General features: G+C 41.4%; 2 pseudogenes; both read right to left on the bottom strand.

The window, feature by feature from the left end:
- Positions 1-7,584: 7,584 nt before the first annotated feature.
- LOC100338065 (small ribosomal subunit protein uS5 pseudogene) lies at positions 7,585-8,473 on the bottom strand (annotated as a pseudogene).
- Positions 8,474-13,288: 4,815 nt separating this feature from the next.
- Positions 13,289-14,229, bottom strand: LOC149126550 (14-3-3 protein gamma-B pseudogene; annotated as a pseudogene).
- Between the last annotated feature and the right edge of the window lie 813 nt (positions 14,230-15,042).

Below are 15,042 nucleotides of genomic sequence, written 5' to 3' on the forward strand. Positions count from 1 at the left end.
GGGGGTATGGACTGGGTTGGTTTCTGATCCCCAAGTTCTGTGTTTGTTTATGTTGTTTCAGTATGCTATGAAATAGTCATTGGTAAAATGACCACTTATAACCATCAACTCAAAACTCAAAGGAATTTGAACTTGCCCTCTACATTGTATCCTCACTATAACACTGCCCTTGAGGCTTCTGAGAGGGCACCACCTCAAAGCAAGTTCTGAAATCTGGTCATTTTTATTTACAAAAAAATATCAATTTCTTATTTGTAATCTAGTCCCTTCTATAACCAAGCCCTGCCTTTTAGAACAACAGTTAGTATCTATTGCACATATGCAATGTGTAAGATTATGTATAACAAACCGTGAGGTTATCATTTTTCTCAGTTTGCTAGGGCTCAGAGAGGTTAAACCATAGGTCTTATGCTGCACAGCTATGTGACAGCTGGGCTAAATTCCAGGTCTGCCTACTTGTCTTTTCTACTTCACACTTTGGCAGCTGGAACTTATACTGGAAAGAGTCGTTAATTTTGGTTTCTTTTGTTTTTCCCTGCAGTCCCACAAGAAAAGAACTTGTCTAAAAGAAATGAGTTGATGGTTTAAGCTTTTGGACTTAGCTTTGTTTTTGTACATTCTATCAAAATGCATCATCATTTAATCTTAGTACTTCACTTCAGGATATTAAACATCATTAAGAAACTTTAGGTTGTGCTATATGTTCAAAGATACAGAAAGTAAGTAGACCTAAAATTCATGAATATTCCTATTTATACTTTCCTCTTTTGGTTTGTATGATACATGACCACTGGTATAGTTAGCAAAGAAAAACTGCTTTTTAAACCTTTTTCTCAACAAACTCAAATAGTGCTATTTTGTTTCTATATGACATCCGTAAAGCACCTCTTTCATTTAAGTATATAAAGTTGCTTGGTCCATGTAGACATCTGGAACTGATTTTTAATGAGCCCCTTTTAGAAAGTCAGAGACCAGCTTTTTAAATGACTGTATTTATATCCTAGTTGTATTTGAATCAACCCAAACACATGAATTTTAAACCCAGTGTGTTTGCTCCATATGGTTTAGGCACCATTTTGGGACAAACTAATATCTAAATGCATGTCTGGATGAATGGCTGTGTACACATTCTGTGAACTGGAAACTGAGACGGGTCACCACTGAGACCTTTGAGTTCAGTAGCTGAGGTATGGACAGCTACACACAGGCTTGATGCTCCTTTATAATTTCAATCAAAAGCTATGCCATAACTATGATATCAGGGGCCTTCATTCTCACTTTTCTAAAGTGCAGTAGTCAAGATTCAGTAAATAATTCTCACATAGAAGACCCAATAAAATAGGTCAGAAACAAGTGTTATCATTTGGACATTGAAGAACAATTGTTTACTTCCATTGTATTTTTAACATAGAAAATATTATGACTTTAAAGATTTAAATGGTTTTAAACAAAAAGATACTTTTGTTATACCATTTCCAGTAGTTCTCAAATAATTTCAATATATAAATTTGATCAGTGGATTATTTTAATTTATATTATTAAGAGTTGTAAAGAACATTAGACTTTAATCAAAGTAGAAAATAAAGAAGTGACTATTAAATTCCTTTTTTACTTTATATGGCTTCCCTATGCATGAACATTTTTATGCAGGTTTACAGAGTGTTCTGACAGAGAGCCTCTGTGTTTTGTCTTTTTTTAAAAGATTTATTTGTTTATTTGTAAGTCAGAGTTATGGGGTAGGGGGCAGGACAGAGATAAAGATTTTCCATCTGCTAGTTCAGCAGATGATCTCAAAGGCCAGAAGTGAGCCAGGATGGAGCCAGGAACCTGGAGCTTCAGCCAGGTCTTCATCTAGGTACAGAGGCCTAAGAACTTGGGCCATCTTCCGCTGCCTTTCCCAGGCCATTAATAGGGAGCTGAATTGGAAGTGGAGCAATCAGGACTCGAAACCAGTGTCCATATGGGATGCCAGCATTGCAGATGGCGGTTTTACCCACTATGCCACAATGAAGGCCCAAATATGTTTTATAATTTTATCCATAAATTTTATACATATTTACTTTCAAGTCAAGTTAGTAATAATCAATTCTACATATCCAGTAACATTTGAGCATTTATCATCAGGTAAAATCATAACTGTGTCTCTTCTCTATACTTTATTTATTTATTTATTTATCTATCTATCTTACTCAATTTTAAGTACCTCACTTATCATCAGCTGATATAAATCAATGAGTAAAAGTAATTTACTTCCAGTTTCTATATTTTTACTTTTACTTTTTTTTCATGTATAAAGTATGTTTATTTGTACTGCTTTATGTTTTAACTTATCTTGTTTACCTGAGAGGCAGAGAGACATACAGACAGAGAGAGAGAGCTCCTATTCACTGGTTCACTCTTCAAGAACTTGCAGTGTGCAGGGCTGGCACCAAACTCCTTTCCCATCCAAGATTTTCAATGTAAAGGATTTCATATTTTATTTCTTTCTTTCAATGATTTTATTTGAAAGTCAGAGTTGGAGAGAGAGAGAAAGAGAGAGAGAGAGAAAGAAAGTGATCTTCTATCTGCTGGTTTTCTCCCCAAATGCCCATGACTGTCCAGAGTTAGGCCAGGCCAAAGACAGGAGCCAGGAGATTCTTCCAGGTCTCCCCATGTGGGTGGTAGGGGCCCAATTCTTGGACCATCTTCCACTGCTTTTCTTACGCCATTAGCAGGGAGCTGGATCAGAAGTGGAGTGGCCGGGATTCCAACCGTTGCCCATATGGGATGCCGGTATCATAGGCAGCAGCTTCACCTGCTATGCCACAAAGCTGGCCCCCATAGTTTCTTAATATAAATAGCTTCTTCTGAACTAATACTTAAATTTCAGAATTAGTAAAAATGTGTCCCAATTATGACCAATAGTTTGAAATCACTCATTATCAAACCAGATTCTCAGTAGTCTAAGCCACCATATTATGCTTGAAGTCCTAGGAATTAGCATTTGATATGGGTTGTAATGTCAAAAATTCATGAAACTTTGGGGCTGAAAGATGCTTCAGAGATTATCAAATGTTATAAATGAGAAAAATGAACTGCAAATAGATTTTTTCTAAACACAGTCCAGCTTGTATCCAGAGACCCACAACTCATGAGCAGCTAGAAACCATCGTTAAGTCCTTTCCACGAAACTATAGTCATTCCCTGGGCAATGCGAAACAATCAAAAAGAACATTATGATTGCATTTAAGGCTACAGTAAATTCCTGAGAGTTTAGTGAGTATATCAAAACTGTATGGCCGGCGCCGCGGCTCACTAGGCTAATCCTCTGCCTTGCAGGGCCGGCACACCAGGTTCTAGTCCCGGTCGGGGCACCAGATTCTGTCCCAGTCGCCCCTCTTCCAGGCCAGCTCTCTGCTGTGGCCAGGGAGTGCAGTGGAGGATGGCCCAAGTGCTCGGGCCCTGCACCCCATGGGAGACCAGGAGAAGCACCTGGCTCCTGCCATCGGATCAGCGTGGTGCGCCAGCTGCAGCGTGCTGGCCACGGCGGCCATTGGAGGGTGAACCAACGGCAAAGGAAGACCTTTCTCTCTGTCTCTCTCTCTCACTGTCCACTCTGCCTGTCAAAAAAAATTTTTAAAAATTTAAAATATTGTATAAGTATGTTTTGAAATAAAGAATTAAAAAATAATTGTATTCATAATTTTTTGGTCTTTTTATCAGATTTAGCATAGATGAGTGTTCCATCCACTGCACAGAATTCTATGGAATCAGTCCAACATCAGAAAGATCATCCACCCAGACCAAGTGGGATTTATCCCTGGTATGCAGGGATGGTTTAATGTGCGCAAGACAATCAATGTGATACACCACATTAACAGACTGCAGAAGAAAAACCATATGATTATCTCAATAGATGCCGAGAAAGCATTTGATAAAATACAACACCCGTTCATGATGAAAACTCTAAGCAAACTGGGTTTGGAAGGAACATTCCTCAATACAATCAAAACAATCTATGAAAAACCCACAGCCAACATCCTATTGAATGGGGAAAAGTTGGAAGCATTTCCACTGAGATCTGCTACCAGACAGGGATGTCCAATCTCACCACTGCTATTCAATATAGTTCTGGAGGTTCTAGCCAAAGCTATTAGGCAAGAAAAAGAAATTAAAGGGATACAAATTGGGAAGGAAGAACTCAAACTATCCCTCTTTGCAGATGACATGATTCTTTATTTAGGGGACCCAAAGAACTCTACCAAGAGACTATTGGAACTCATAGAAGAGTTTGGCAAAGTAGCAGGGTATAAAATCAATGCACAAAAATCAACAGCCTTTGTATACACAGACAATGCCATGGCTGAGGAAGAACTTCTAAGATCAATCCCATTCACAATAGCTACAAAAACAATCAAATACCTGGGAATAAACTTAACCAAGGACGTTAAAGATCTCTATGATGAAAATTACAAAACCTTAAAGAAAGAAATAGAAGAGGATACCAAGAAATGGAAAAATCTTCCATGCTCATGGATTGGAAGAATCAATATCATCAAAATGTCCATTCTCCCAAAAGCAATTTATAAATTCATTGCAATACCAATCAAGATACCAAAGACCTTCTTCTCAGATCTGGAAAAAATGGTGCTGAAATTCATATGGAGGCACAAGAGACCTCGAATAGCTAAAGCAATCTTGTACAACAAAAACAAAGCCAGAGGCATCACAATACCAGATTTCAGGACATACTACAGGGCAGTTGTAATCAAAACAGCATGGTACTGGTACAGAAACAGATGGATAGACCAATGGAACAGAATTGAAACACCAGAAATCAACCCAAACATCTACAGCCAACTTATATTTGATCAAGGATCTAAAACCAATTCCTGGAGCAAGGACAGTCTATTCAATAAATGGTGCTGGGAAAATTGGATTTCCACGTGCAGAATCATGAAGCAAGACCCCTACCTATCACCTTACACAAAAACTCACTCAACATGGATTAAAGACCTAAATCTATGACCTGACACCATCAAGTTACTAGAGAACATTGGAGAAACCCTTCAAGATATTGGCACAGGCAAAGAATTTCTGGAAAAGACCCGGGAGGCACAGGCAGTCAAAGCCAAAATCAACTATTGGGATTGCATCAAATTGAGAAGTTTCTGTACTGCAAAAGAAACAGTCAGGAAAGTGAAGAGGCAACCAACAGAATGGGAAAAAATATTTGCACACTATGCAACAGATAAAGGGTTAATAACCAGAATCTACAAAGAGATCAAGAAACTCCACAACAAAACCAACAACCCACTTAAGAGACGGGCCAAGGACCTCAATAGACATTTTCAAAAGAGGAAATCCAAATGGCCAACAGGCACATGAAAAAATGTTCAAGGTCATTCGCAATCAGGGAAATGCAAATCAAAACCACAATGAGGTTTCACCTCACCCCGGTTAGAATGGCTCACATTCAGAAATCTACCAACAACAGATGCTGGCGAGGATGTGGGGAAAAAGGGACACTAACCCACTGTTGGTGGGAATGCAAACTGGTCAAGCCACTATGGAAGTCAGTCTGGAAATTCCTCAGAAACCTGAATATAACCCTCCCATACAACCCAGCCATCCCACTCCTTGGAATTTACCCAAAGGAATTTAAATTGGCAAACAAAAAAGCGGTCTGCACCCTAATGTTTATTGCAGCTCAATTCACAATAGCTAAGACCTGGAACCAACCTAAATGCCCATCAACGGTAGACTGGATAAAGAAATTATGGGATATGTACTCTTTAGAATACTATACCGCAGTAAGAAACAATGAAATCCAGTCATTTGCAACAACATGGAGGAATCTGGAACACATCATGCTGAGTGAAATAAGCCAGTCCCAAAGGGACAAATACCATATGTTCTCCCTGATGGGTGACAACTGACTGAACACCAAAAAGGAAACCTGTTGAAGTGAAATGGACACTATGGGAAACGGTGACTTGATCAGCATAGCCCTGACTGTTAATGAACAACTTAATACATTATCCCTCTTAGTAGTTTTTTTATCTGTTCTACTTAATATGACTGGTTTAATTCTGTAATTAATACACAGTTATTCTTAAGTGTTGAAAATTAACTGAAATGTGATCCCTGTTAAACATAAGAGTGGGAATAAGAGAGGGAAGAGATGTATAATTTGGGGCATGCTCAAGCTGACGTGCCCCAAATGGTAGAGTTAGAAACATACCAGGGGATTCCAATTCAATCCCATCAAGGTGGCATGTACCTATGCCATCTCACTAGTCCAAGTGATCAATTTCAGTTCACAATTGATCATAATGAAAGGACTAAGCGTCAAAGGGAGCACATAAACAAGTCTAGTACCTGCTAACACTAACCAATAGAATAAATAAAGGGGAGAGTGATCCAACATGGGAAGTGAGATACTCAGCAGACTCATAGAATGGCAGATGCCCTAAATAGCACTCTGGCCTCAGAATCAGCCCTAAAGGCATTTGGATCTGGCTGAAAAGCCCATGAGAGTATTTCAGGCATGGAAAGCCAAGACTCTCTGGCAAAAGATCTCTGTGAATGAGATCCCAGTGGAAAGAACAGGTCTTCAAAGAAGGAGGTACCTTTCTCTGAAGGGAGGAGAGAACCTCCACTTTGACTATGACTTTGTCTAAACAAGATAAGAGTCGGAGAACTCAGAGGGCTTCCATAGCCTTGGAAACTCATGACTGGTGCATAGGGAGATTACTGATGCCATAGACAGGAGTGTCAATTGGTAAAGTCAACAACAGGAGTCACTGTGCACTTACTCCTCATGTAGGATCTCTGTCCTTAATGTGCTATGCATTGAGATTTAATGCTATAATGAGTACTCAAACAATATATTTCACTTTGTGTTTCTATGGGGGTGCAAACTGTTGAAATCTTTACTTAATGCATACTAAACTGATCTTCTGTAAAAAAAAAAGAAATTATCAATTGCCAACTTGACTCTCACTGGGATTAAACATGACAATAGGTCTGATCTGATTTCATCATCATTTAAAAAAATCATCTATTATTTTTCACTTTATGTTTCTGTGTGGGAGCAAACTGTTGAAATCCTTACTTAATTTATACTAAGCTGATCTTCTGTATATTAAGATAATCGAAAATGAATCTTGATGTGAATGGAAGGGGAGAGGGAGTGGGAAAGGGGAGGGTTGTGGGTGGGAGGGACGGTATGGGGGGGAAGCCATTGTAATCCATAAGTCGTACTTTGGAAATTTATATTCATTAAATAAAAGTTAAAAAAATATTTTCTGTTATAACACCCAATATTTGCCATCTATCTACCCCAAGAGTCTAGTTCATTCTATGTGGAGCATCCTCTTCCTGCTAAGAATGGGGCAGCACTACAGTTATGAGTCTTCTATGCCTTCACTCTATCAGAGGTAGCATCTAATTGTCCCATTTGTCCTCTTAGTTCAGATTCATTCAAAAAAGAAGCTGGATTTCTGGTGCTCCTAGATTCATTCATCATTGAACTTGTATTTACAAAACACTCTATATGCAAAGCTCTGTGACAAAGATAAATGACAATTTTTTTAAACAGGCTCAATTCACTTTATTTTTCTTGTATAAAACCTGTGTTGTAGCCACAGCTGGAGCCTGCGTCCTCTGCACAGATACTCTGGTGTGAGTCTTCACAGATGCTCTGTAAACTCTGATAGGGAGACTTGGTGAGCACAGTCTCTTTCCAGACATCGGGGTCAGATTGCTGTAGGTCTTGGAGATAGCATCAAAGGTGCCCTTGGCAAAGTTGCCCAGGGTTGGCAGTGCAGCTTCTGACGGAGGTGTAGCAGTCATCAATGCCAGCCATCAGCAGAAGCTTCTTGGGAAAGGAGCAAAGATGATGCCAGTGCCCCAGGGAGCAGGAATGAGCTGCACCAGCACAGAGACACAGCGTCCTGTCACCTTACAAGGCACAGTGTGCAGTTTGCCGATCTGTTCCCCCAGTAACCTCTCTGGATGATCACAGTAGACAGCTTGGTCAAGTTGATGGCCCCTTGGATGCCGGTGGCCACCTCCTTGGATCACTTCACGCCAGGACCAGTGTAGTCATTGTAATCCCCGATGGCAACAAATACCTTGAACTTGGTCTGCTGGCCAGCCTGCACCTGCTTCTGCACTGGCATGATCTTCAGCACCTCAACCTTGTAGGCCACCCCTAGGAAGAAGTCGAAGATCTCAGACTCCTTGATGGGCAGGGAGAAGAGGTGGATCTCCTCCAGGGACTTTTCATGTTCCTGACCAGGCTGCCGAGCTTGGTGACAGGGATCCGCTCCTTGTCCTTGGCCTTGACTCTGCGAGTTCCCAGAGAGGCCAGCGGTGACTGCTGTCCCCCGATGCTGCCGTGGAAGCCTCCATGGAAGCCGCCACAAACTCCCATTCCAGGGCCCCCAGAGCCCCTTGGCCCCTCTGCTGCACCTGAATCATCTGCCATTTGGTGTTCTCTCGAAGAAGCAGTGAAAATTTTTTTTAATTGCTTAATACATTTCACTTATCAAAAGACAAAATTCCAACAAATTTAGTTTAAGAGATCTGTACCTAAAATTGGGCAACACCTTACCCTTTATAATACTAAATACCAGTGAGCTGAGCAGAGAAGGTTAGCTTTATAGGCAGAAAAGGGTTGAAGAAAACAGATATAGAAAATTTAATTTTGACTGAAATTTCCTATTGTTTAGGAAAATTGGCTCATTTCATAGTTTAGGTGAATTCTATGGTATTAATATGAGAGCCTGTATTCTGGTCTGATCTAATCTGTTGGGGCTAGTGCAAGAGGCTCATCCCAAACAATAGTTTCCTGTAAAATTTTCTTTCCACAAACTTTTTAACACTCAATTTCAAGAAGGTAAAATGCAATGTATTCTGAATTTTAACTCTACACACTTGGGTAAACCAGAAAATAATCTAGAGTGTTTTCTTAATTCTAGAATACAATATGCTTGACATCACTAACCACCATGGAACTGCAAATCAAAACCAAAATATCACCTCACTATCAAAAGTGGTGTTATCAAAAAGACAAAAGTGTGCACAAAGAGGAATCTGCTCATTGTTGGAGGGAATGTAAATTAGTACAGACATTGTGGAAAAAGAGTATTAAGTTTCTCAAGAAACTAAAAATATAACTACTATATGATCCAGTAATACTGCTCAGGGTACATATCCAAAAGAAATAAAATTCATAATAAAACACATCTGCATTCATGTTTATCACTACACTCTTTGCAGCAACCAGGAAATTGAAACAACCCAAGTGTCCATCAACTGATGAGTAGATAAAGAGAATGTGGTATATATACACAACAGAATATTATTCAGTCATAAAAAGGATGGAATCTGTCATTTGCAACTTGGATGGAACTAGAGATCATTATGTTAAATTGGAATAAATCAAGCATAGAAAGACAAATACAACATGATCTCACTCATATGTGGAGTCTAAAGAGTAGGTGATCTCATAGAACTTAAAAACATAAATGTGGGAGTAAGCGCTGTTTTGTAGAAAGTTCAGCCACCACTTGCAACATCAGCATCCCATACTGGAATGCCAATTTGAGTTCCAGATGCTCTGCTTCTGATCCAACTTCCTCCTAATGTTCCAGGAAAGGCAGTAGATGATGATCCAAGCACATGGATACTTGTCACCAACCCTGGGAGGCAGCAGACATGACTGAAGTACTCCCTTGTAGGAGATCCAGAATGAGTTTTGGGCTCCTGGCTTTAGTTTTACCCAGTCTGGGCTGTTGCTGGCATTAGGGAGGAGGGAACCAGCAAATGGAAGATCTCATTGTCAGTCTCTCTGTTTCTCTCTCGCTCGCTCTCACTCTCGCTCTTGCTCTCTCTTTCTCTCTTTCTGTCTCTTCTTCCCTCCCTCCTTTTTTCATAAAATGAAAATAAATAAAAAATTTTGAAAAGAACAAACACAGCTTCATTATATTGCAACTCCCTCCCTAAGAGTCTACTTTTCTGTATCTTGAATCTAAGCTGCCTCGTAAGGTTCTTTAACCCATAGATTGTGGCAGAAATGACATTGTGTAAATTTCAACGCCTAGTCCTCAAGAAGCCTTGAAGCTTCTTCTATTTTTATCATCTTGGAGCCCTGGGTGAAATGCCATTAAAGAAATCCAGTATAACCTTTTAGAGTAGGAGAGGCAACAAGGAGGAAATCCAAGGAACAAGTGATGGTAGCCAACATCAATAGCCAAACCATCTGATGAATGAGACCATCTGGACCTTAGATTCATAGCCATGTGGGTGACCCAGAGTAACCCACAGAGGAACCATCCAACATGCCATTGTTGTTTTCTTTAAAGAAGAATCAGTTTTGTGATTCCAATCAATCATTTCAAATGCTACAGGAAAGCACAACACTGATCACAGGACACCAACATACATCTGGGAAAGTCCCACCTACTCCTCTCCAGATCTTTTCCCATCCAGGGCAAGGGCTTCAGGCTCCTACGATGGCACAAAATCTGTGAAACGAACAATGTAGCCGAGCTGGCTTCAGGTAATCAGAGCCTCTGCTCTAACTGGGTGGGGGCCTCAAACGGAAGTTGTGCTGAGTAAAGTGTGCAATGTTCCAGAGTGTACTTATTCTAGCACCGTCACCACTATTCTAGCTTCTCTGTCACCTGTATCCTTTTAAACAAACTCATAACACTGAGCACGATTAATCAGCAAAAGCATCTGTCAGTTCTGCCTCCATTATTACTCACACCTTTCCTTGCCAAAAAAAAAAAAGAAACAAAACAACCTGGTGTCATTACCTATCTCAGGATTTCAGTTACTGTTTTAAAAACAAACACATAGGGGGGCCGGCGCCGCGGCTCACTAGGCTAATCCTCCGCCTAGCGGCGCCGGCACACCGGGTTCTAGTCCCGGTTGGGGCACCGGATTCTGTCCCGGTTGCCCCTCTTCCAGGCCAGCTCTCTGCTGTGGTCAGGGAGTGCAGTGGAGGATGGCCCAGGTGCTTGGGCCCTGCACCCCATGGGAGACCAGGAAAAGCACCTGGCTCCTGGCTCCTGCCATCGGATCAGCGCGGTGCGCCGGCCGCAGCGCGCCGGCCGCGGCGGCCATTGGAGGGTGAACCAACGGCAAAGGAAGACCTTTCTCTCTGTCTCTCTCTCTCACTGTCCACTCTGCCTGTCAAAAAAAAAAAATAAAAAAAATAAAAAAAAAAATAAAAAAAAAAAACACATAGGCAACAAGTCATGTTTACAGAAAAATTTGCCCAAAATGAGAATGAGTGACCTGGAGCTAGTGCAAAGGAGTTTCTGGAAATAGCAATGTGATTTCCTTCAGTTCCAAAATGTGCACTGACTGCACAAGAGAGAAGTAAACCTCCAACTCCCATGCTTTCATTAAAAAGAAAAAAAATGGTTAAACTGGAGGGACACAAGGAAGTATTTCAAAAAGTGTGTGGAAAATTGGAACTAAAAGATTAAGCCGGGGCTGGCGCTGTGGCATAGTGGGTAAAGCCACTGCCTGCAGTGCCAGCATCCCATATGGGTGCCAGTTTTAAGTCCTAGTTATTCCATTTCCAATCCAGCTCTCTGCTATGGCCTGGGAAAGCAGTGGAAGATGGCTCAAAACCTTGGGACTCTGAACCCGAGTGGGAGACCCAGAGGAAACTCCTGGCTCCTGGCTTCGGATGGGCATAGCTCTGGCCGCTGCAGCCATTTGGGGAGTGAACCAGTGGATGGAAGACCTTTCTCTCTCTCTCTCTCTCTCTCTCTCTCTCTCTCTCTCCATGCCTCTGCCTCTCTGTAACTCTGCCTTTCAAATAAATAAATAAAATCTTTAAAAAATAAAAAAAGGATTGTCTATTTTGGTGCAAAAATTTTCTGAAATCCATAGTGTTCATAGCACACATTTTCCGTGAACTTTTTGAAAAACCCGATATGCATGGACTTCAAAATCTTTTGCTCCAAAATAAACTTATCTCTCAATACCATTTTCCACAAAAGACTTGGAGCCTCCTGCATCTATTATGTGATAATCACTTTTGTTTCCCTTCCTACAACAATTATCCGAGGAAAGAGTGTTTCCAGGGAGGAAAAATTGACATCAATAAGGCTCCCAAAAGTTGAAAGAATATTTATGAATAGAGCTCCTCCTTTTGGATTTTTCTACCAGTTAAGCTTCTAGAACCAGAATTTTCACCCACTGCACCCAGCTTTCTTAATATGACCACACAGCTTCTAATCCAACAGCTTTCTGAGCTCCACTGCGTGCCGGCCATACCAGGTACAGTGAGGAAGACAAGTGCAGAGGGAGCCTGCAGTGCCTCCCTGAAAGGAGCTGCAGCAGCTTCAAAAGCAGGGTTTTCTCTGAAAACATCAACATAAAAAATGACATCCAGACCTGCTTTTTCTCTATTTCTGTTACAGTCAATGTTTCTATTAAAATGATTAAGAATTTTTGTGTTGTATTTACATTAAGGAAAGAAATACAAAAATCCTGCAGCTACTGCCAAAAATCTGCTGCCAACCCTAACATAGCTTTGATTCTCTTCAGGCAAGTCTTCTGGCCTAGGAGACAGATAAACAGCAAAATCAACCTGGTTAAGACTGAACAAGGAGGTAATGCCAAAATAACTAGCAAAGGAAAATGCACAGTGTCTTGATGTTACATATGGCTATAACAAAAGAATACTGTGAACTGCAATTTAGTGTTAACTCTGTCAACTAATTCAAGATATCCAAAACCAGCAAGATCTAAACCATCGGGATGCACACACCTCAAGTTCTGGGTCTGTGTATTTGGAGTTCAGATTGTCTCATGTCTGGTAGGTAAAGCACACCCTGAAAAAACACAGCTCAAGTAGATGGATGGAAAGTACCAGAAACTTAAGACAAGAGTGTATCAACATTTAAGTCCTTACTAGAACCACAGAGCTTACTGAATGAGGGTCATTCCACTTATGCTTTCTTTTCATTTTACAACCCTATTATCTATGAAAAAATTAAAGACAGGCAGCTCCACTTGCTAATCTTGTTAATCTACCTAACAGTCCATGTGTACACATGAAGCTGCTATCCCAATACAGCACAGGTAGCTGACTTTCCACTAGTAATATTTCGGCAAAAACATCAAAGAGGAGATCAAAGACAAGGCAAGTCGCGAGTTTCTCCCTAGGAAGGTCATTCCTCCATTTCCCTCCCCCATCCAACCCCCAGCACTTGGGGAAAAAAATTAAAGGCTGCAGTAGTAGCATCAGCATGCACTGCCAGTCCACATGGGGGCCTTACTTGTTGCCTTCTCCACCACCATCATCTTGCTGATAGCCCGTCCAGAGAGTTAGGTTGTCGCCAAGGAGCTGCATGATGAGTCCTTGTAGGAGAGTCCTGGTAGGAGTCCTCGATTAGAGTGTTGAGTTCCTCAATGGCGACATCAACACAGTCTTGGCCAAGTAGCACACTTGAACCAGGGAAATCAGGATCCTGTAGTAGAACACGGGGAAGAGCCAGGACTAATCTAATGGGGTGAGCAGGCTGAATGTGCTCTTTGCTGATCTCGTGGCCTTCACTGTGGGCCCTCAGAGATGACTCCATCACAGTCGCCCTCCTCTCTCCAGTGCTTCTTCAGCCAGGTGGCCATCATAGTGTCCTTTCATCTCCAGGTAGAGCACTTTCCTCTGGTACTAGGTCTCACTGCAATTCTTCTTCTTTTTTTAATATTTATTTATTTATAAAGCAGAGTTACAGAGATAGAGAGAGAGAGAGAGAGGTCTTCCATCCAATGGTTCACTCCCCAACTGGCCACAACAGCCAGAGCTGCGCCTATCCAAAGCCAGGAGCAAGGAGCTTCTTTCGGGTATCCCACGTGGGTGCAGGGGCCAAGCACTTGGGCCATCTTCTACTGCTTTCCCAGGCCAGAACAGAGAGCTGGATCAGAAGTGGAGCAGCCTGGTCTTCCATATGGGATGCCAGCACTGCAATTCTTAATCAGGTACTTATCTGGTAGGCTCAGCACGTCCTGACATGCTGCTTCTGGCTCCTTCTCAATCTTCACCATAAGCACAAATCATCTCAATCTTCTCATTATCCCCAGCTGATCCCCCTGCTCATTGCTGCTGATACCCCTCCAGAAAGCACAGCGTGCCCCAACAACCTTCTCGTAAGCCACAGAGAAAAGATTTAGTTTTTGGCTGCACAGTGGCTTGTGCAGTTCTGTGACATTCTTCATGGCCGCGACCACGTAGTCATTACGCTTGGCCAGCCAGCCTTTCTACACCAGTTGCTCCTGGTCCACCATCTCCTGTTGGTTCAGCCCGGAGGACACCGCCTTGGAGGGCAGCTGCAGTGTGGCTGGAACCCGTATCCTGGAGGTACTGCCCCCAGAAGCGAGAGGCTGAGGCGGCAGCAGTGGCTGCGCAGAGGAGGTGGCGCAAGGCAGCTCTCTAAATTGTTGTTTTAAAGCCATAGATTTGAGGCAATTGGGTCTGCAGCAACAGGTAGCTAAAATAGCATCCATGAACATAAAAATTGATGATTTAAGAAAAGATTGTGGACTTTTAAATTACTGCCGTGAAGTTTCTCTCCTCTCTTCATTCCTTCACTCTAAATTTTTTGTTTTAATGTAAGTTTATAATATAAGGTTCACAACAAATACAAGTACATATGGAGTATGTGTAAGTTTCAGATATAGATTGAAGAAAGCATTTTCCAGCCATTACAGAGTTTAGGGTCCACGTGGCATTAAAAATGCTAACCCATTACTATTATACATTGCAATGGATGCCTGTTGTAAGGACAGCAAAGACAGGCCTGATCTGCACAGGCAGTGTTTCGCCACTGCTTAGAGAGCAACCATGACACAAACCCTTATGTAATGATTTTTCTCTAAAAGAAGTGGCTATTACATCAAATTCAAAACATTTTCAGTATAAGGAATCTGTTGTCCTAACTTTTTTAAAGAGTCGATATAAATAAACTGCCTAGAGAGATGGGGAAAACAGATGGATTTGAAAATTCAAGTTCACACCGAATATGATTAACT

Source organism: Oryctolagus cuniculus, chromosome 5, assembly GCF_051225735.1.
Source record: "Oryctolagus cuniculus isolate XC-2025 breed Fujian yellow rabbit chromosome 5, ASM5122573v1, whole genome shotgun sequence".
Lineage (NCBI taxonomy): Eukaryota > Metazoa > Chordata > Mammalia > Lagomorpha > Leporidae > Oryctolagus > Oryctolagus cuniculus.